This window comes from Polypterus senegalus, chromosome 15, assembly GCF_016835505.1.
Source record: "Polypterus senegalus isolate Bchr_013 chromosome 15, ASM1683550v1, whole genome shotgun sequence".
Classification (NCBI taxonomy): Eukaryota; Metazoa; Chordata; class Cladistia; order Polypteriformes; family Polypteridae; genus Polypterus; species Polypterus senegalus.
This window is the reverse complement of record NC_053168.1, coordinates 109,197,913-109,221,100: the sequence shown is the minus strand read 5'-3', so window position 1 is coordinate 109,221,100 and position 23,188 is coordinate 109,197,913. Positions and strand designations below refer to the sequence as shown.

The 23,188-nt window shown below is 37.6% G+C and overlaps 1 protein-coding gene across 1 annotated transcript in view; it reads left to right on the top strand.

Moving 5' to 3' along the window:
• The first annotated feature begins 3,996 nt into the window (after positions 1–3,996).
• The window catches only part of zgc:110045 (uncharacterized protein LOC664755 homolog), a 172,122-nt gene continuing 152,930 nt past the window's right edge, over positions 3,997–23,188 (top strand). The window contains 1 exon segment of the mRNA XM_039736269.1: positions 3,997–4,155. The gene's annotated coding sequence lies outside the window, so the exon portion shown is untranslated.

The window sequence follows — 23,188 nt, the reverse complement described above, 5'->3', positions numbered from 1 at the left end:
ACTAATTCAATGTAGTAGATTTTTGTAATGGCTCTTTGTGAAAGTGGTTTAATTGACAAAAACCTCCCCTTTATTGCATATAGCTCACATGCCCAGTGTTGCTCACAGTGGAATAAAATGCTGGTGCAGTCACTAAATAAATTCACAAGTGAGGAAAAGTCTGCCCACAAGCCAACATTTCACTCCCTAACCCCACAGTGTGGAGCAACTTTGTATACCTGTACCAAGTTCCAAACATTTTTTCTAGGAACATTTCCCTAATAAAGAACACATATAGCCACTAAAGAAAATTCGTAAGTGGAAGAAATTTGTCGGGAAATATGACCTATTTTCTTTCCCTGTACAAATGGAAAATCAATGCAGAGAAAACTTCAACGATATGGATTTACACACCAAACAAAAACACACAAGCACATATTTGGCCTTATATATTGAATAGTACCTGCATCTATTTTTCTCTGGCTATGTAAGAAATCTCAGAGGCTCTGACAGTTTCAGTACCTGTAAGTTGCCGCTTGTTCTCAAAATCTGCATATGACAATGAGTATACAGTATATAAGCAAATCAATCAAATGTATAAAGACTCATTGGTTTATTGTAGTAGCTTAAATATTGTAAAAATTAGATGCCAACGGCAATGGAAGAGTCTGTTTTTCAAAAGAAGAATCAGAACACGGTTTCAGAGTTCATTGCTACAAAATCTGAGTTAACTAGGAAGTCTCCAGACTAGAGATGGAGAAGAGCCAAGCTCTGGATTGCCCCAAATAGTTTAAGGCCCTGTGATTTTTATTTACTTTATCTTCGGTAGAAATTCAGACACTGGATGGTGATTTCTTGCTTTGTTTCATGAAGTCAATAACAGCTCTCATTATGACTAAAAGTGTTATTTGTGGATTAAAACAACTGAATATATTTTAAATTTTAGGTTTTATATTGTATGACATTTGTAATGTATTATACGTGCCAATCAGAAATGCTTTGTGTGCATAACATACTGCATTCTATTAGACTGCTGTACAAACATATACAGTATGTGTACTGGCAGGCTAATATGCGTATCAAATAAAAATCCAAAAAAAAGAAGGACCTCCTTTGCATCCCATGTTGTCAGCTGTTGTATTAAACATACTGTAGATTTTGTGACAGTAGCAATTTTTTCTTGAAGTTACAGTACACAGGGCATACATCAATTTACTTATTTCTCTCTACTTGGTCACAACCCAAGATATGTTTTTGAGTTACTGCTGTTGGGTCGCAAATTACTGTTGTATTTAATAGTAATGGGTCACAGATGCTTTGTGAGGTGGGTTACAGTGAGTCACAGAGGTGATTAAGCAATCAACATTGCTCCTCAATTCTTCTGCAGTGATCGTCCACAATTCCACAGTATGATCAGCCACAACTCTCCATTGGGGATCGCACACCCACACCCCTCATTTGGCATCTCTCAACACATTCAACAAGGAATGGGTATCAATGACACTAAAAAGGCCAAAACCGAGTCGCGACCAAGCAAAGTTTAAGAAACCCTGCGCTATGCACTTGTTGCTGAAGAGTATAGTTATTATAGCTTTCTAAAGGACAGCAATATTTAGGAAAGATACTCTAAAAACTGACATCACTATACTGGGTCTCGTTTTATGAATGCTGAAGTATTTAAAAGCTCAGCAGAAAATTGCTGCTATCTGTCTGTATTGATCATTCCTTCTTATGCAACATGTAATTAATTAAATAGTGCATTTGTAAAGTTAGCTTGTTCTTACAAGGCAGGAAACAAATCCCAGGCAGGACACCAACCCACCACACACACACACACACACACACACACACACACACACACACACACACACACACACCAACCTGCATGTCTTTGGACTGTGGGAGGAAACCGGAGCACCTGGAGGAAACCCATGCAGACATGAGGGAGAACATGCAAACTCCATGCAGGGAGGACCCAAAAAGTGAACCCAGGTCTCCTTACTGAAAGGCAGAAGCACTACCACTGCGCCACCGTGCCAAATTCTAGAAAAAAACCTGATCTAAATCCATTAAGTAGTTCGTTTGTTAGCTAAGCAGATGTAAGATACGCCCCAAGGCTTGTGCATAAGTGAGAAGGCCCCGCCCCCACCCCTTGGCCTGCTGCGTCTCTCTCGGATTTGCATTAATAAATCGGTACCGCAAGCGAACTATGTTACTTGGTGCAATGAATAGGTCGCAAAATCAACCAGAATGTTCAAGCAAATTATAGAAAAAAAATCCAATCTAAATCCATGAAGTAGTTCTCTCGTGAAAAGCAGATAGACATACAGACAGACGTTGGATTTTATCTCTCTCTCTCTCTCTCTAGATATATCTATATCTATATCTATCTCTATATATATCTATATCTATCTCTATATATATCTATATCTATCTCTATATATATCTATATCTATCTCTATATATATCTATATCTATCTATATATAAATATATATATTTATATATATATATATATATATATATATATATATATATATATATATATATATATATAGTGGCTGCAGGTTTTTGTACCAATTCAGTTGCTTAATTAGAAGCCAATCCTCATCAATAGCAGATCTTATTTAATTTCACTACTTGTTTGTGTTTTAACTCTACCATGTCTTTTCATTCTTAAATCATAGATCTTTCTCCCTTTCTAATGATTCATGTATCATCCAAGTGATTTGAAGCCTAAAACGGATGAGTAATTTTCAGTTCTTCACTTTCTCTTCAGTTTCCGTCTGAGTACTTAATTAAACCAAATAGCAAATGAATAAACACGGGTGGAAATGAAGACAAGCTAGATGTAGAACTGCTGGTTCCATTGTCATCTGGATCTTATTGCTAATAATGAGCAGATAAAACAATAAATACAGCCGTTTAAGACCAAAATAAGAAATTAAGGATTCAAGATCTTAACAAGTGAGACAACTAAAATGAAGAAGAAAAATGTCACTTGAGCAATAAGTGCTTCAGTTAGCAAAGAATGATTTCTCATTAAGCAATTGGTTTGGAACAAAAACCTGCAGCCACTGCAGCCCTCCAGGACCGATGTTGTTCAGCCCTGATTTAAAGTATCAGAGGGTTAAATAACAGATAAATTAAATGTAGTTAATTAGTAGCAAAAGCTAGTCACTAGTTAAGAAAATAGAATGAAAACCTATAGCCACTGTGGCTCTCCAGGATCGGAGCTGGACACCCCTGACATATATATCGTGTGTGCACTGGGGTGTATTCTTTGTAGCTTTAACCTAATAGCTCAACTTTGTCTGAAACTGAGTCTGGTCACTGTCCATATGTTTTTTGCATGTTCTCCCCACGTCTCTGTGATTTTTTTCCCCCCATTCCTGTGGGTACTCAGATTTTCCTTCCACATTCCAATGATGTGCGTGTTAGGCTAATTGGTAACTAGTTAGGAAGTCGCAGTGGAGGTCTATTCTTTGTGCTGCAGCAGTCTGTCTCTTGCATCGGTGTAGGCGTAACTTGCTTTACATTAGTAAGAAATATTACAAAGAGACGTGTTTGACTAAATTAACCTTTCAAAACAAAGGAAATCCTGTCATCCCGCTTCCAAAAATGTCTGCAATGTTAAAACTCTTTTATTAAATTAATCTGTACTCTGTTTTCTTTAACTTTCTTGTCGTTCTTTTCTTTATTTTTATTTCTTTTTCTTTTTTTAAATACCATTGAAAGGAATATTTTTGGGCAGGCTCTGATTTTTATTGTGTGGCTTCTGATGGTCAGTATCTGGCCCAGGAAGCTGACTCTGCTTCATCCTCTGGCCTTTTTCTCAATCTGATTTTTTTTTTCTTCTTTTTTGGGTGGGGGGAGAAGCTCCTCTCATGTGTCACTAATTGAAGTGATTGGTGGAGGGGGCTGTGAGCTCACTTTGCCTGATTCAGGCTGATCTGCCAGGGGCTAAGCTAGGAACAAGGAGAGAGAGAGAGAGAGAGAGAGAGAGAGAGAGAGAGAGAGAGAGAGAAAGCTTTGCTCATTCCAGCAGGGCTTAGGGCTTCTGGCCATCTGTCCACACTTTGGAATCAACTGACAAATAGGGGGACCACACTAAAGCTGGCAGGAACAGGAGAAGGACTATTTACTGGGGAAAGTAAAGTATCCAAAGAGCTCAGCAGGTCAGTATTGTTACACTTGTCTGCTGCCACTTATCATGGTTGAATATATACAAGAAAGAAAGGGAGGTAGAAAATGGGCCACAAGTTTGGGTGTGTGGCATTGGGGTATCGCTGCTGTACTGCCTGTCACAGGCATTAGTCTCTGAGGATGCAAAGAGTCCTTAGACGAGCTTGGGTGGAAGAAGAAACCAAACTTGAAATAATTCCTGTAAGCGGTGGCTCTTCAATGTAGGGAGCAGGACTCAAATAATGATCTGTGTTTGCTTTCAATATTCTCTCTCTCTATCATATAGTGCCTTTCCTGTGTCTATCTATCATTGATTACAGCCTATTCATCTCCTTGTTATTTCTATTAGTTTACTTTTTTAATACTTCCTTAATTGTAATTTCTTTAACCGTTTGTTTCATAGCCTGTTTCTTTTCTATATACTGCCAATCTTGTTAGAGACACGAAAGCAGGAATCTGTGTATAAATATATTGCTAATTAATTTCAACATAAATTTTGAATAATAATTTCAAACTTCAACAAGTTTTAGGTTTATTGGTTGATATAGTTGGATATGTATTTACATATATATAGAATTTTGTATCTGCTGCTTGATTTTATGTGTTCATTGCACTTATGCAATGCTGTATTTAATTGCTTTATTGATTCCTTTTTTGTCTGGTTTCTAATAACATTTTATTTACTTAATCCCATTATATGGCTCTGTCAATATATGTCAAGTCAGGTGTATTGTCATGGGGGTATTTATCTTGTCTGAGGGAGGGTGCCTGTGCCCTTCAGGCCGTGGAGCACCTCTCATTGACCTAAAGTTATGACAGCAGTACGGAGCAAGATGCTGACAGGGTTTATTTTCTGTACGTGTATTTTGTGTTGGCTAATTATTTGACATATGTAGAGTATATATTTCTGTCTAACTTTACCTATTTTGCATCTGTTCATTACGTGGGAGCTGAGTTTGGCCTTTCTTACCTGGCAACTACCACCTTCAACTTGTTATCCCATTGATTTATTTCAAATAAAATGTTAGGGAAGAGAGTTAGGTACTTTTTTTTTTTTTAAACACAGCCAGTTTCCCTAATTTAGTTTCGTATGATTTAAAGAATGGAGTTACAGCATGAAATGTTAATGGCTTCTTTAATTTTTTTTGGTCGAAAATTACAGGGCTTACTGTTACTTTCTTCTATGATATTTTCCGTTAATTTCCAGCTGCAGAGTGAGACCAGCATTTCATTGCATTGTTGAGTTTACACTGAACAGTGAGTGGTGTGTGAATGCAACAGCAAACACGAACATATAATTAAGTCATTTATAGCAAACAATCCTGAAAGAATAGTTGCTTTGTATAACAAGTTCTGGATTATATGAGAGTAACCCTGTTGCATTGTATTTAACAAGTCAGTAGTCAGTCGTCTCCTTCAAATGTTGTTATGCTGGGACTGTGCACTTCTTTGAAACTTCAGCGTACATAATCTATTAGCAGCCGACTAGCTCAGTTTGACTTTAATTAATTATGATTACTGTTAAAGGCGAGACCCCGGCCTAATGTAACCTTGAGTGACCTTTCTATTCGCAAAGACAAAAAAATTCAAGATTTTACATAAAACCATTGTGACTTGCTTCGAGTTTCAGCAGATGCCTTTTCTGCTGCAAACATGGTGCCTGTTAATCAAGCAAATGGAGAAGTTTCTAATTTGACTATATTTGCATCCTTCCAAATATTTTTTAAATCAGTTTTGCATTTACACCAATTTTGTTTGGCATTAATCTTTACATTAACTATCTACATTTACATTTTTATTTTGCTACATCCCCATATATCTATCTATCTATCTATCTATCTATCTATCTATCTATCTATCTATCTATCATATAGTGCCTTTCATATCTATCTATCTATCTATCTATCTATCTATCTATCTATCTATCTATCTATCTATCTATCTATCTATCTATCAGCACCTTCCTTATCTATCTATCTATCTATGGTGACTGCCCATGTACTTCCACTAATGTTTCTGTTACATTTTTAATAATTTATTATAAAAGTATGGGCTTCTTTATTGTTTTAATTTATTGTTTATTATCCACCTTTGTTTTTTGTATAGTAGAATATTTTCTATACTCAAAGTTTTTAATTAAATAAAAAAAGTGTGTTATGATCTACCGCTACATTTGCTTTCGACTGTTTTTTTCATTGCTGTTGCATAGGCCGTGGTGTCTTAATTCACTTGGTGCAGATTGTAGAACACACAGACAAGACTAATTATGTTTACATATTGTACTTAAAGCAACTTCCTTCAGTATTGATTTGAGCACTTGATAAAATAAAAGCTCATTAAGTTCAAGTAGGGAAAACTGTAAACTCTTTAGAACATATTTCAGTTTTAGGCAGTAGGTGCCGTATAAACGATGTCAACATCATTCAAAAAGAAATGGAAATTAAAAAACAGAATTTTTAATTTGTAATCTGTGGTGTATATTAATTATACAAATGATTAATATAAACTAATATACAAATTCACAGACACACAACTGTATAAATATTCATGTATCTATAATTTTTGCCACCTTGTAGTTCTTGGATCGTGGTTCGTTTTTAGGCTGGTATGCTTTCTGTGAATAATTTGCATGTCTTCTTTTATCTACAAGGATTTTCTTTCATGGTGCATAAACAAATCGTGACATCCCTAACTTTATTCCCTACGATGTGCCGTTGCTCTGCATCTGTCGTTAGGACAGGCTTTGGCTCTTCATAACCCGGGAAATACTTAGATAGACAAATAGATAATAGGATATTGTATTCTTGTGCATACAACATAACTCATAGAGATTTTTTATATTTTAAATATTAAATGTTAGAATTGTCTATAGAGTTAGAAAAGTTAGCCTACATAGATGTATTTGGTGGTAAAGTACATTCATTTACTTTAATACACGTCTAACAAAATGTCCTCTGTCATTTGTCCTAACTCAATTATTTTAGATTCATGTGGCATTACATAAAATTCAGACTTAGTTTTAGAAAATTATCATTTATAAATAATAAAATGTACCAGGATGTCAGCATGACGATTTATTTTTAGTAAAATGACTTGTTGGCCATCAAATGCTATTACTGCATTTTTTGTTAAAAAATTTGAAAGAGGTTTTGGTGTCTATTTATTTGTTGCCCATGGCATGAAAAGCATTGGTCTCACCCCAAAGGTTACCCAGGACTGCAGAGAGTGAAAGAAAAAGATTTGGGGGCAACTGGCTAACCTGGGTGAACCAAAAATATTGTTAAACTGATGATGCATCTGTCAATCTGCTGTGTTTTCTGTGGTGATATTCATAACATCTGTCTGTTTGTCTGTCTATCTAATGCAGTGTAATAAGAGATTAAAAAAAGTTAGTGTTATTATTTTTTTCTTAACAATTTTCAGCAAATCCCTGCCTACAAGTTTTGAAGAAATGTTGAGGTTTACTTATTTCATTTACTTAATGAGCCAAACCAGGAAGAATGGCTCTGTTCCACAACAAATGCCCCAATATAATTCTTCTTGATTGATTTTTTTTTTTACTGTTCTGAACCAAATTAGCTGAGCCCTGAAGATTTCATTTAAATATGCCTACAGAAAAGGAAAAGCACAGAACTGGCAACCACTTATTCTTTACATTTATTTCATGCAAAACAAGCTTTGCCAAGAATTATTAAATGTATACTTAAGAGGATGTTTTGACAAAAACAAACCATTAAGCCCGAAATAGCATGTCAGTTCCTATTAAACTAATGTTTCCAGGTCGAAATCGTATACAGCTTGATTGTGTGGCCCTGTGTCCACAATGAAGATATTTTACATCCACCATATTTATTCTTTTATCCATTTCTAACCTATTTATAAAGTTCATTGTCATAGGCCCTCAGCCTACCCTGGGAACTTTCAGCACAAGATGTCAACCAGCCTTAAACCTTATTTCATCCATTCATAATTTTAAATACTTCTTTTGACAGAAGTATGCTTTTTCACTGTGGTCCCAGAAACAGATTTTTTTGGTCATTATTGCACAAACCAGATCTTTTCAGATTCCCCTGCTAAATCACAGCCTGGGTTTCACTCCAATGATTTCTGTCCTCCTGTTATACAAATATTTTCCTCATTCCCCTTGTGAACTCCTAAAGTCTAGCGGCGGATGCAAGATGACCCCTTAACGTCTAGCTTATAGGTCTCTGTGGGGATGAACCCATATGGCTTGTCTTTGTCATTGTGCGTGTGTAGCCACGTTTCATGACTCAAACAGATGTAGTCCAGGCCTATCACATGCATTTGCCAGCTCTTCAGGAGCCATGGGTGTTGTGGGCTATCAGCCCTCTGTCATTAGTTTTAGATGTTTCTAGTGTCAACTTATATCTTTTCAGTTATAAGATGATTAAAAATGTCTTAAGGTAAGGGACTAAAGAGGAGAAACTGAAGATTTCTATCAAAGATAAGAGCTGAGCAGGAGGAACAGTCATGTTTAGATGAAAATACAGTGCTTAGAGTTTCCATTTATTTCACAAAGACTTGTACTGAAAAATATTATTGAATTATACTCAATTATATCACTCCCCAGCAAAAGAGAATAGTTCAGTTCATGGACCCCTTGGTCAGACAAGACATTGGGTGCCCCCATCCAAAAATCCCCTGCAGCCAACCAAAAAAAAAAAACATCACAGACATGTATAATTTTTCAACCAAAACGCCAATGATTATTTGTATTTATAGGATATTAAACAGCTTAATGTAATAGCTTCATTATACTAACTGGGAAGACACATCTCTATATATAAAAAAAATCCAATATCTGTCTGTCTGCCTGTCTGTCCCCTTTTCACGAGAGAACTACTTAACGTATTTAGATTTTTTATTTTTTTTTTTCTATACTTTGCTTGAACATTCTGGTTGATTTTGCAACTTCTCTCATCACGCTAACAATCATAGTTCACTTGCAGGGGCGATATATTTGCACTAATCTGATACTGAGGCTGCGGGCCGAGGGAAGGGAGAAACGTGACATCTGGAGTAGTTAGCCAGGCAGGGCCGTACTCACTCACCCGCCAGCCTCCATTCAAGTCGCTCTACCTCTGGCAACGTTTTGGAGTGGACCTTGCCTCCAGTTAGCTAGCAATACCTGTTTGTTTATGGATTTTTAAATTTTGTCCTGTTTCACTACTATGCAGGCAGAGTCGCGGGGGGCAGCTAGTACTCAATAATTTACACAGCGGTTGTTATGTTTTTGAATATATTTTATTTTTTTCCTCATTATTCTGAACTTTTATCAGTCTTTTTATTTTTCACTAGATGTTTTTCAGGATGCCCATTCCACTAAAGACGTGTGTGTGTGTGTTTCTTTGCTTAACATTTCAGATACTTCTGTTGCTTCCTTTACTACATTGTGGGCTTAGCTGTTTTGCTAGAGGTGGAGAGCTAGCAGTTTAGGAAGGTGTTGGATCACAAGATTAAATGTAGTCATAAAACTAAGCAAAGACTTTACCAGAACGATAAAGATCATGTTGTCATAACTAAAATAACAGTCACATTCTAACAAACAGACTCCCAAAATGGCCATGTCCTGGATTAAACAAAATGGCTTCAATAATGGTGCAAAATAATTTTTAGCTTTTTGAATATTTGATGAATTCAAAGTTCTCCACTGAAGTAAAATTCCTTCTGCTAAAAAATACAAAAGAGCCATGTAAAACATGACAAAATCCCTTTATGACATTAGCATTTTGGTTTCATTATTTGATTTAATTAACTTCCTGGTTTCAGCTTTGGCTTGTTTTTGACTACATTATCTTCTTGTCTAAAATCAAATTCAAACTGCCTACTGATATAACTAATAGGGAAAAACAATAATTTGCAGTGGAATTAATGTTCTTTAAATAAAAAGTTGGAAATATAGAGAAAAAAAAAACATATACAAGTTGCAATCAAAAGTAGAACATAAATGCAATGTAACCCAGTTATAATACACCACACATTAACACAATTTGGGAAATATGGTGATAATCGTTTATACAATACAATACAGTTTATTTTTGTATAACCCAAAATCACACAAGAAGTGCCACAATGGGCTTTAACAGGCCCTGCCTCTTGACAGCCCCCCAGCCTTGACTCTCTGAGAAGACAAGGAAAAACTCCCAAAAAAACCTTGTAGGGAAAAATGGAAGAAACCTTGGGAAAGGCAGTTCAAAGAGAGACCCCTTTCCAGGTAGATTGGGCGTGCAGTGGGTGTCAAAATTAGGGGGTCAATACAACACAATACACAGAACAGAACAATTCCTTAATACAGCATAATAATAAAAATTTTAGAAGTACGGAGCAGAATTTAACAGTAGATGATATCACATAATAAGATTTGGATATTTTTAGAGTTCTGGAGACCTCATCCATCAAGCTGCCTCCCCATTTGGCCATTCCACGGCTGAAATGTTGCTCCGATGAAAGGACCCCTCTTCCCATGATTCCTGTGATCCTCCATCAGGGATGACTTTACCATAGGCAGGCAAACAACTTGGCAGGTGGGCCGTGGCACCAATTGCCACATTTGGGTACCGAGAACAGAAACAGAATAGGTGAGGGTTAGTATTCAATTCTAACTATCATGTTACTTGTGTTTTAGTGCTAATAACTAACAACAGAGATGCAGTCTGTACAGTTAATCAACAGCTCTAGTCAGGATATGCTAAACTGAAGTAGTGAGTCTTCAGCCGGGATTTAAAGGCTGAGACTGAAGGGGCATCTCTTATAGAAGCAGGAAGACCATTCCACAGTTTAGGGCCCTGTAACTAAAAGCTCGACTTCCCACTGTTATTTTATTAATCCTTGGAATCCTAAGTAGACCGGCATCTTGAGATCTTAATGTGCGCTCAGGTTTGTAAGTCATGATAAGTTCAGACAAGTAAGCCGGACCTTGGCCATTTAATGCTTTATATGTTAAAAGGAGGATTTTGAAATCTGCCCTAAACTTAACCGGGAGCCAGTGTAAGGATTTAAGAACTGGAGTTATGTGTTCATATTTTCTTGTTCTTGTAATAATTCTTGCAGCCGCATTCTGGATTAACTGGAGGCTGTATAGAGAACAGTTTGAACAGCCAGTGAACACCGCATTGCAGTAGTCAATCCTACTAGAGATAAATGCATGAATTAATTTCTCACAATCCTGTTTATTTAGAAAGCGCCTTAATTTCCTAACATTTTTAAGATGGAAGAAACATGTTTTGGACAACTTTGTAATATGTGCTTTAAATGACATGCTACAGTCAAAGATAACTCCTAGATTGCGGGCTGATTCAGTAAAATTAATTGGGATTCCAACTGAGTTAAATGACAACAAAATATTGCTGTGATCAGCGTCATTCCCTCCAACAATTAACATCTCTGTTTTATCTGTATTTAAAGACAAGTAGTTCTCATTCATCCATTCCTTTAATTCACTAACACAACTAATTAAAGACAACATCGGAGAAACTTCATTTGATTTAAAAGAAAGGTATAACTGGGTGTCATCTGCATACGAGTGAAAATTAACATTATGTTTCCTAATGAGAGATCCCAGTGGAAGCATGTAAAGTGAAAACAGTAAAGGTCCCAGTACTGAGCCCTGCGGGACACCATATTGAACTTTTGTGTATAATGATGGAGTACTGTCAGCACATTTCTGTACATATTGGAATCGATTTGATAAATAAGAACTGAACCAAGCGAGCACGGGGCCTGTAAGCCCAACATCGTTTTCTAGCCTGTGCAGTAAAATAAAATGGTCAATGGTGTCAAATGCTGCATTTAAGTCCAACAACATAATTACAGTTGACTGCCATCATTTCCCACAAGCAATGACAAAAATCCCAGTCAATAGTTCTCTGAAACTGAGCCTGTCATTGCTAAGGCCAAGTGAATGGTGCAGCTCTGGATACTGTAGATGCACAATGTACATCAATGCAGTCGCTGACACTCACAATCTGCTCTCTAAACATCTAGCGTTGTAGACCAGTAGTGAAGTGCCTGACTAAATAGGGTTGAGCAGCAAACAATAACGATATAGCCATCAACATTTTATCTGTTTAATATTCTACCAACAAATACAGGCCAGCATCTGACATCAGGACTAGATACAGTAGAATAAACAAGTAGAGAATATTGAATAATTATTAGTAAATCAGTTGTCCTAACTTAGAGAAGCTTCTGTCTTACTTTTCTCCTGGCAAATTAATTTAAGATATCATCAAAGTCCAAGTTATTAGTCAGTTTACTCTTTCTGGAAAATAGAAAGAGTGACTTCAAATGTCTAGTTGGTTTTTCATGAGGACTAAACCGTCTTTTGAGGACCTGCGACTGGGTCCTGACGGGTATGTCTGATGAACCATGTATGCTCCCCAAACCGAAAGGTTAGATTTTAAAAAGACTACGTTTATTTTTTAGTCATTCACTACTCTTTTCCTATTGTGTTCACTTGCGTATTTATTTTGATATGGTGGCCTTAACTTTAAAGTGTTATGCTTAAAATCACTAGAATGTAAATTCATATCTGATAACCAACTCAGATTTAAATGTAGAGACATCACGTCTTTCAGCTTGCCTTTTATTTTATTAATCAGGATGTTTTATGAAAAAGGCATCAGAGAATGCTCATGTAACATTTACATTAATTGCAGTTGCTGCTCGTGTTCCTGGACCATGTCAGTTTATATGTAAGAAAATTGCTGGGCATGTCCACTTTACCAGCTGAGTGCCGATCTTCTAGCAAAGTCTATCTCACCCATTTTTGTGACAGTCATTATCGTGCTGCATGATGGAGCCAGTGCTATATAAAGGGTTTACACATACAGCAAGTTTAGCTGCAATCTCCTGGGTTTTTTTTCCCCACTCCTAATCAGTACATAAAACAAACACAAGACATCAGCCAGATGAGTGTCTTTTCTGTTTGTGAGGTCCTGTGTTTCTTATTCCTTGTCACTTCATTATATACATTGTACTTCTGGACAAGCTTTCTTTGGTTGTCATGCAAACAGAGCCCTGCCCTACAACTAAAGAAAAAATTAAACTTGTTTGACTTGATCGGAACAAATCACAGACTAGTTGGAGTGAGTCGCTGGCTATGTCACATTACACAACTAGCTTCATGGGAGTATGCAGATGACTGTCTCTGACTCGCTGAAATTATGTAAATAAATTCTGCGACTGAAATTCACTGAAAAAGTCGCATAATGTGACCTTTAAGAGTTCAGGAGGATCCGACTTTGAAACTCACTACAATACAAATCAAACTGTGATCAGAAAACCTTCCTTGCTTGCAGCAGAAGGGATCCTGGGAATACTAACATGGCCTTCCCAAGATGGATTCTATTAAGTATGGTACAATAATGGCACCAGATGGAGGAATCTCTGAAAGAAATTCTTAGACTATACAGGTGACCTTCACCCGTGATGTGTACCATTCACATACTACTAGAATTTTCAGGGATACCTTTTATGATATCCCACATTCTCATTTTGTTGTGTCCAAGAGAACATCCTGTCTGTGCTTGGAGAGATATTCAAAGTGGTTCATGATCTACTGCTCATTCTGCACAAAAGCAGTTAAGGAAAAAATGGTCTTGGATAAGCTACAGCTATAAACTTAACGAAAAGTTATGAAACCTGTTTGACTGGAACAGACCAAGGGGATGTCCATGTAACACCTGGCTGTGGTAGATAGATGGTCATTTCCGGAGGGTGGGACTGGACCGTGTGTCTGCCTGGGGGGTTGCCAACCAGGATCCCAAGCTGATTAGTCATGTGGTGGGTGCAGTAAAGTGCTGTACCAGTGTATGTTCCCCAACCTAACCAGAAGTCTGTCTTGGTAATATCAGTCTCAAGGCTTCAGTCTATCATAAAGTCTACTCATGCAAATATCCACAATTACAAATTACCAATTTAAAATTGCCAGTTAACCTAACTTGCATATTTTTGGTGTTGTGGTAGGAAATTGGAGTTCTCAGAAGGAAACTTCCGTAGACAAAGGAGGAACTCAATAACAAATAGATAAAATATCAGGCATGGGGTTTGAACCCAGAATTCTTGATCCTTGAGGCAGCGGTTCTAATCATTGCACCACCAACTATAAATTATACCTTTAAATAATAAAATGCTGAATGCCTACTCTCAGGAGTCAAAGACTCCCTCTTTAAGGATATTTTACATTTCTCTGCTCTTCCTCATTATGTCTGCAATGAATAATGTTGTCAGGGACAGGCTGTACTGTAGGTTTGCAACAAAAGGAAGTTGGAAAAATAATAAAAAATCCATAAATATAGCGCACAACTCCAACATGTAGGTAAAAATCACAGACGTTTACTTTAAGTTAAGATCATAAGAAATTTTACAATAGGTGACTACTTAGTCCACTCTTTTTTTGTCTGTAGTTTGTTAAAAGCTTAGCTAATGGTATCTGCATGTTTGCCTTTTTTGTTAAATAAATAAAAAATAACAGTCATGAGTGTCTGAGCCTACTGCAGTTTCTTCAAGTGCAGGGCAGGAATTTGGAGGTACGAGTTGTGATCAGTAGGAGGTGCCACTGGGCCAAGGAACAGTACTGATTTAAACACACAATGCTTTTATTTTACAGTACCTTCACAGACCACCAAGTCCTCTTCCACAATAGTATAATACAAAATATGTTTTCTTCTCTCCTTCCACACCTCTCATATAGTCTCATCCACTTTCCTCCCAACTCAGACGTTTGAGGCAGGAAAACCAACATTTTTTTGTGCTGGACTTGGGAGTACTTCCAGTGCCACCGCATTGCACGTTGGACGCACTTCCAGGTCAGACAGAAGCCCTTCAAAGAAGGCTTAGTGCTCCCCTGCAGTCCCCCATGGTGGCACCCAAGAATCCCTTAGGGGCTATCTCAATGGACTATAATTCTCACTCTGCCCTGCAGGTATCCATATGTGATATCCACCAGTAGGATACTACCATTGTGTGTCCTGGGGGGACTATGAGCCCAGGAAGTATCCACCATCTTCCGATCAGGCCTCCCATCCTGGTAAAGAACCAGCTTTCACTCCAGTTGGGATGTCTGTCCATCTCTGTCCATTCATTTCAGGCTCCCTTCCTCATAAGGAACCAGAGTCTATCCCGGTCAGGATGCTGGAGCATTGAACATGGCACTCACATAGTCTATCTCAGGGTCATATACACAGTTCCGACTTTGGACATGTTTGAGATATGGGGAAAAAAATGGAGCACCAGGAGAAAAGTCCACACAAACATGGAGGAAATGTATAACCTACCCACAGCATTCAAACTCAGAATACTAGATTTGTAAGGCAGCAGTGTCCATCAGTGCCACCAAGATGACAAAGCAAAATCTGTAATGTGCTGTTTGTCATTCTAGCTTGTATTTATTTAGTTTTCAGATATGGTGAGGATTAGATGATTGTTCAGTATGTCCATGTATTTAAAAATGGTAAAACTGACAGGCTCTGTACTTTCTTTTTCTCGACACTGTTGATGTCCCTCAGTATATGCACTCTACTTTGTGAATTTACTGCAGGTCCTCTATAAACAACTTCTTCATTACGTCCTGCCTGCCATTCATTATTAGATGGAAAGCACACTAGAAATAACTCATGAATGTCGTGAGGCAGCCTGCAGAAGGATTTGGCTCAGCTCTGATTCTCTATTACCTGATTTGATTGTGACTTAAATGAACTCATCTTAATTTCTATTTAAAAACCCATATTGTGGTACAGATCCTCTGTGGATTAAAATTTTGAGAGAGAGAGATGAGTTAGAGCCATGGATTAGCCACTACAATCCAGGAGCTGCGCTTGTGGATAATAGTCTGGTACAGATATGGGCCTTCTCATCCCTTTGACCTCATCTCTATGACCTTATGGTGCTAGCACAACAAAACAAGTGCTGCATCCCCTCTCTCCCACAGTAGAAATATTGTATGGAAAATTGAAATGCCCCTTTAGTAAAGCAAGCACTTTATTTAGGGTACAGATGGAGGAGCTCATAATCGGCTTAAACCTCAGCAGCGTACTGTATTTAAAGCTGAAAAGCTGCCATATGTGATCCAAAGACAGAAACCCTCTGCCAATGCACATTCAGCTCTCTTTTTCCCCTTTTTTATTATGTTTTGTACCACATGTTTAGTTGGAGAGTCTTCATTCTGTTGAAGTTGCTACCATTAAAATGTCTTCTCAGAGTGGCACTGGGCTGTATTGGTCTAAAAATAAGCATTTTTAAATAGTATCAGTGACAAATGCACAATATCTCTGTAATTTGTTTCATGTGAGATGACATGCCGGGTGTACGGCTGAATTTAACCTGTGATTGCTGGGTTAGACGGCAGCTTTGAAGGGCACGCTAGTTGTTTATAATGGATAACTCATATCAGAAACAAACTTTTCCCATTAACCAAATGAGGCAAATGAAATACAAAAGACATTGCATTTCACTAAGACTGCAGGGAACAATCCTTTTGTAACGTACACAACTGATATTTTTCTAATTTAAGAATCTTTAGTTTTTGTAGAAGTGGCATGTCCCCTCGCATTATGGGAATTTTAATCCGACTAGGTGAATATGATTAAATAAATTAATTTTCTTATTTGAATTTTCATTTTATTTATATTGTGTCACCTGTTGTGATTTCTTTGCACAGACTGTCCTTTTGATCTCATTTGGGGTTCATTTGTATGGTTCAAAGATTGTTCATGAATTTTTGGAATCACTATACATAAGTGTTTCGATGCACTCAAAGGTTCAAAACCTTTTGACTTCTTCCTAAAATTTCCATACGTGTCTGTTATGAAGAGTTGGCTTATCAGTCCAACTTTATTTTACACTAGCTGTCCCCCTGACTCTGCCTGTGTAATAGTGAAACAGGGCGAACTTTAAAAATCAATTAAAAAAAATTCAATAATGTGTATTGAAAACAATTACAGTGGAACCTTGGATTGCAAGCATAATTCGTTCCAGTAACGTGCTTGTAATCCAAAGCACTCATATATCAAAGTAAATTTCCCCATATGAAATATTAGAAACTCAAATGATTCATTCCACAACTCAAAATTATTCATATAAAAATGATTAATACAAAATATAAAGTAAAAATACATAAAACAAATTAACCTTCACTTTACATTTGAAAAGAATCATGGCTGTTGTGAGGGAGACGAGAGAGAGGAGGGTTATTGTGTAGGACGACTTTCACTCTAACTAACTGAATCCCTGCTATCTGTTGGCTCACTGGAATCATCTTCTTTTTTTGCGACTTTAACAAGGAACCTATCCAATGACAGTTGCTTTTGCCCGAAGAGTCACTACACTTGGACACAAAATAAAAAAATGCTTTACATACTGTCAGGTTTCTAAAGTCTTTTGGAATAAAATTAAAAAAAAAAAAATCTTTATGCACTGTGAGGTTTCTAAACTCTTTTGGACTTCCACCCAATGGGACAACACGTGGAAGAGTGTCGCAAATCCGAAAAGTTCACAGACGTGCTATAAGCACCTGCCTTTGATGGGTGATACAAGGAACATTATAAATGTGCAGGGCACAGTATTACTTGGCCACTAACTTGGCCATGACCCTGCCTGACTGCTGTGTCTGTGTATAGGAGAGTGGTAGATCCCGCTACAATAAATGACCACAGTGTTCCTGTTTCAAGCTGAATAAAGCTGGTGTCACTAAAGTACTGAGACTCAGCTTTGTGTTTTGGGGTGCAAGACAGGGACTCACACATTTTAACACACACATGGTCACAATGCTATAGTAAACAGTATACGCTTGTACGGATGTTGACTATATGAGTGAGGCACGCCGACTGAGACCAAGAATGGGAGACGATTACCCACAATCCCACTGCGAGAGAGAGGGAGAACCACCATCAGCTCAGTTGTGATCACGTGATGCTCAGCAGACAAAGCAAGACCTTACTCATTTATCAAGTTAAAATTTATAAAAAATTTTAGCTTGTGTTGCAAAACACTCACAGACCAAGTTACTCACAATCCAAGGTTTTACTGTATATTGATAGCTTTCGTTTCCGAGGGCCTCTTGATATACAATATTTTGGTTTTGCTATCAGGGGCGAGAATGTAGCTGTGATCTGTTTGTCAAAAATGTAAAAAGTTGGCACGGTAGCTCTGACCAAGCGGAAAGTAGGTGTGCTCCAACGTCAAACATTGCCACTGTATCTAATCGTGTTCAGCTCTGATGGGAGAGCGTCCCTCTGCCAATGAGCAGGTACCCTGTAAAACACATGTAGCTGTGATCTCCCTCTCAAAAACGTCAAACGTTACTCTTTAACAATCTCTAGATGATAATGTCTGCTGAACAAACAGGTATTGCTAGCTAAGCGGAGGCAAGGTATGCTCCAACACGTGGCGAGAGGTAGAGCAACTCAAATGGGGGCTGGCCGTGAGTGAGGAGAGCCATGCCCGGCTCTCCACTCCTGAGGTCCCACTTACCTCTCCCTTCAGGCAGTAGCCTGTCTCTTGGATTTTTGCGAATAAATCTGTGCTGCAACCGAAGTATAATACTTGTGATGAGAGAAGTCGCAAAATCAACAGGAATGTTCAAGCAAAAATATAGAAACAAAAGATCTAAATCCGTTAAGTAGTTCTCTCGTGAAAAGCGGACAGACAGACAGACTTTGTGTTTTATATATATATATATATATATATATATATATATATATTGTGAATGCTGGCCCGGACACAGACAGACGGACATCATAATTTCACCACACACCGTTTATTTATACTAATATTTACAAGTTTACCGTGCAATCACACCCCAGTGCCTCCAGCACCGATCCCCCAAAGTCCAGGCCACATAGTCCCTTTGCCTTTCTTTCCTGGCCGCCTCAAGTCCTCACTCCAGCTCTGTCTTGTTGTCTCGCCCATGACTGGAGGGAGGCGGCCCCTTTTATGGGAACCCGGATGGGCAGACACGCAGACACGCCCTTGTGTGACGGAAGTGCCGGCTGCGCACCCGGAAGCCGTCCGGGTGTCCCCTGTCGTCTTCCCCCCAGCACTTCCTGAGAGACTGACTAGGCAAGATGCCCACTGTTGTCTTAGTATATTTGTATAATTGGTTACATAATGAAAGCAAATATTGTATTTAAAGTATGTGTTTTTTAAATGTTGACCCTTTTGTTATTGCTGACTGAAATATACGTGTCCCATCCATCACCTACAGTGCTTGTCTGTTCTCATGAGTCAAAAATTTGGTATAACTAGATTACATAATTTTCATGCTGAGTTGAAACCATGAACACCACTTCTTATATTTCCGCAGTGTATTGTGGTCTTACAAATAAAGTGAATCCCACTTTAATATACTGGATGGCTTGTTAAATAATTAAATCATTGATATCACATGTAAGATGGGCAAAACTAGTGTTTTTCATGTTATTCCCACTATTAACCCCATATTCATAATTAAACTTTTGAAACTCCAAAAGCTCTCAATGTTAGGTTGGGTTAACTGTAATATACACGTAAAATTTCATGAACATCCACTCAGCTGTTTTGAAGTCACGTTTGCTTTTTGTGGTGCTGGAGCTCTCACTACAAATCCCATTGAAATTCTTTAATTACACTCCATGAGGCTATATTTTAAATAGTTTTAAAAATAATGTAGATACAAAACTTTCATGAAAGAAGAAATGACCATTTTTGAGTGATGCATGAGTTTGGTTTCGGTTCCACATCCCACCTTTGAATCACTGATTCAGAATGCAGCAGTCACTGAAAGTAGGGTCAAACCAAAATGATATGCCAGGTTCATTACCATCAGCTAAACCTTTTTAGCATGATAAAAAAAAAAATTGTGTTTTAGCCATTACAATCCCATTTCTTGAAATATTTTTAAAGGCCTTAAGGTAAAGATTTAAGTTTTATCAACAGTTACATACATTCAGAATTTCATAAACGTCTACTTTTTTGCCCCCCACCACATACATACTTCCATATTGCCTGCATTTTAAGTTGAATGAGATTTATTATACACCAGTAACGGTGCACTACATGATAACGTGCGCTGAATACACTTATAGTTTTTATTCTCTTTCACTGTACGTTTAGTATTCGTTTGCTGAGAGGTTCATGCGCTTGCTGCTTCGTGAGCAGCTCTTGTTTTCTCCACTCTAATGGCCCGCTTCTTCTCTTCTTTTGTTGGCATCTTTTTGCATTAAAAGTGATTAAATCAGTTTTTGTATCGCAATTACTTAGTATGTTTTTCTTAATTCTTCACTTATGCTGGCACTTAAGTGTTCAATCTGCCTCAAGAAAGATTTAAGATATGAAGAGGTAGGGGAAGTGACGGTAAAGGTGGTAGGGATGAGAATGGTGGCTGCCTTGCTGCCTGCTGCCGAGAGTTGATTCTACAATAAAACAAAAATTAAAAAAAGTAATAAAAATTATCACCCCGAAAGCGGACAGTAGAGGTCATGTAGTATATGTGTTCCAAAATTGAGGCCAATAGTTCAAACGGTTTCGAGCTACAGGTGATTTAAAATCCTGTACAGACAAATGGACAGCCATGGTAGAGTATTACAGTTTTTGGGTTACAACCCCTGTAAATTCTGTAAAAAGAAAAGCAACATTTAAACAATTATCTTGCAATGAAGCAATATATAAACTCCTCTTGAAGTCACATTGTATGAACTTGAAGTTACTTCAACTACTGGAAGAGATGTGCAGTTAATTAAAAATGGCTTGTTCCTTTAGTGAACTCCCATCATTTAGAGCAAATTTTGTACTTTTTCTCGTACAGCATTCCATCATTTTTTATGGTATTGCTTCTTAAAGATGGACACACACCATGTCCATCTTTAAGAAGCAATACCATAAAAATAATATAATGTTCTACCAGAAAAAGTATTTTTTTTCTTGGTAGCCCACTTTATGTGAAAAGCTGGACAGCCTTCACTGTGGATCTTCTGACTTTTCTCCTCTCATAACTTATGTTACACATTCAGAGTTGACTTCCAGTTGTCTTCCATTGATATAATGTGTGTGGCACCAGGATTTTGACCTGAAATTTGTATTTATTTGGAAAATGGTATTTATATTGGTAAGTCATTGCCTACCATAACCTAAAAAGATACATTAATTTACTTTTGTATTAGGGATAATTTCCACAGGAATTAAATTTAATAAATCAAATGTTCATTTTTCTTATAAAATGTACCAATGACAAAATGGAAGTAGGGATCCCTCATTATTATTTCTTATTGAATAAAGGTATTGCAAGTGTAGAGAAGGAATCATTTAAAACGCACTAATTACCTGACAGAGGATTCCATTTTAATTTTGGCATGTGAAGTATAAACTACCACTTGATTGTCAATTGAAGTAAAATTCTGACTTACCCAAAATGTGTCTAGGAGCGTGGATTTCTAGGCCCTCACTCCTTGCCTCACCTTTTTTCCCCTGTGTTAAACTCCTCCAGCAAATTTTTACCATTTTTTGAAATGCATCAGAGATTTTCATCCAGTTTTTAGTAGACATGGTCTTTGTACTGAAGAAATGGCGCTTCATTACTCCAGTGGGTAGTGCGCTGCTCCTCACCACGAATGAAGTGGCCATTAGGTTTCTTGCTTGTACTAATGGGTGAGTTGTGAAAGAAGAATGATTTTGATCTTAAGGGCAGATTGCATTCACCTGAGGGGCATCCATTCCAGAAGGTAGAATAGCCCTCTTCATGCTTTCTGAAAGACCCTACATTCATAAACTTTGGCCCTGGTGAAACAGCAGTAGGCTTGTTTTTATAATTTTGGAACAATGATTCAGGTCTGGGGTTGGAGCTGCCTGTGATATATTTGAGGTCCAAAGGAGTCTTCTGGCTTGCGAATAACACAGAAAATGTTTTTGCTGTAATTTTCATTTTTAGGTGGAATACCTTAATATGTGTAGTTGCTCAACTTGGATAATTTAAGCAGATGTTTGTCCCAGCCACCTAAATTGGGCTGCTTGGACACTCAGGGGTCAGTCTGTTAGATGTAGCTGCCACTTAGGCAACAGCCGCTTTGGCCACCATGCCCTAAACAGAGGTCATGCTCCAGTCATCAAGCCCCTTATAGACTTTTGTGATGGTGCAGGATTACAAAAGCAGAAGAACACAACTGGACAGTGACATCATGTAAAGGGATATTAAGAGTACAGTTGACATCCCTTGTTCATTGTGGCAAGGAGGAAATCCAAGATCTGCACAGTCTCACAGGTGCAAGTGGGCTCTGGCACTCCACTTTCTTGGAGGATGACCTAACTTGGGCTGCATTCTCCTGTAGTGTATACGTATCTTCCCTTTTCTAGACAGTGGTTGGCTGATCCTAGGATGTGGGCATCCTATTAGGACCAACTACCTATCAGCCTAAGAGTGTGACTTGTTCGTTGCCATGAGGAAGACCATCAGTAAAGTTTGTGATAAGATGGTCATATCTTTGCCTAGATTTACATTTTATTTTGCCCTTAAATCTATATTTTTGTTTGTGCATGCCTTGACTCAATGGCTGAAAGACCAATCCCCACTGGTGCTTACTTTTTTTGCTAATAAAATTTTGCTGTGCAACAGCAGAAAAGAAGTAGAGAGGAAGTTGGAAGAATGAAGAAGGGCTTTGGCAAATAGAGGAGTAAAGATTATTAGGAAGAAGAAAGAATATGTACGGTTTAAATCAGCATTTCTCAACCTTTAAGTATTTGCGACCTGAGTTTTAATGACAGTTTTAATCCTGAACCCCTAACGTTTTTTTGAAACCCTAATAAAATGTATTCCTATATTTTTTGCTACCGATAAACCACTACAAGTTTTATTATACCTACTTAACTTTAATCGATATTTATCTAACTCTATATTTATTTTTCTAGCATCAGAATGTAGTTTAAGTTAATTTGTTTTGGTTTCTATAGATGTATTTTTCATATTTTCGATTCTTGTTTTCTTTTTTTCACATCTTCGCGCCCCATTTTTTGTTACAGGTTGAGAAGCTGGAGCTATTG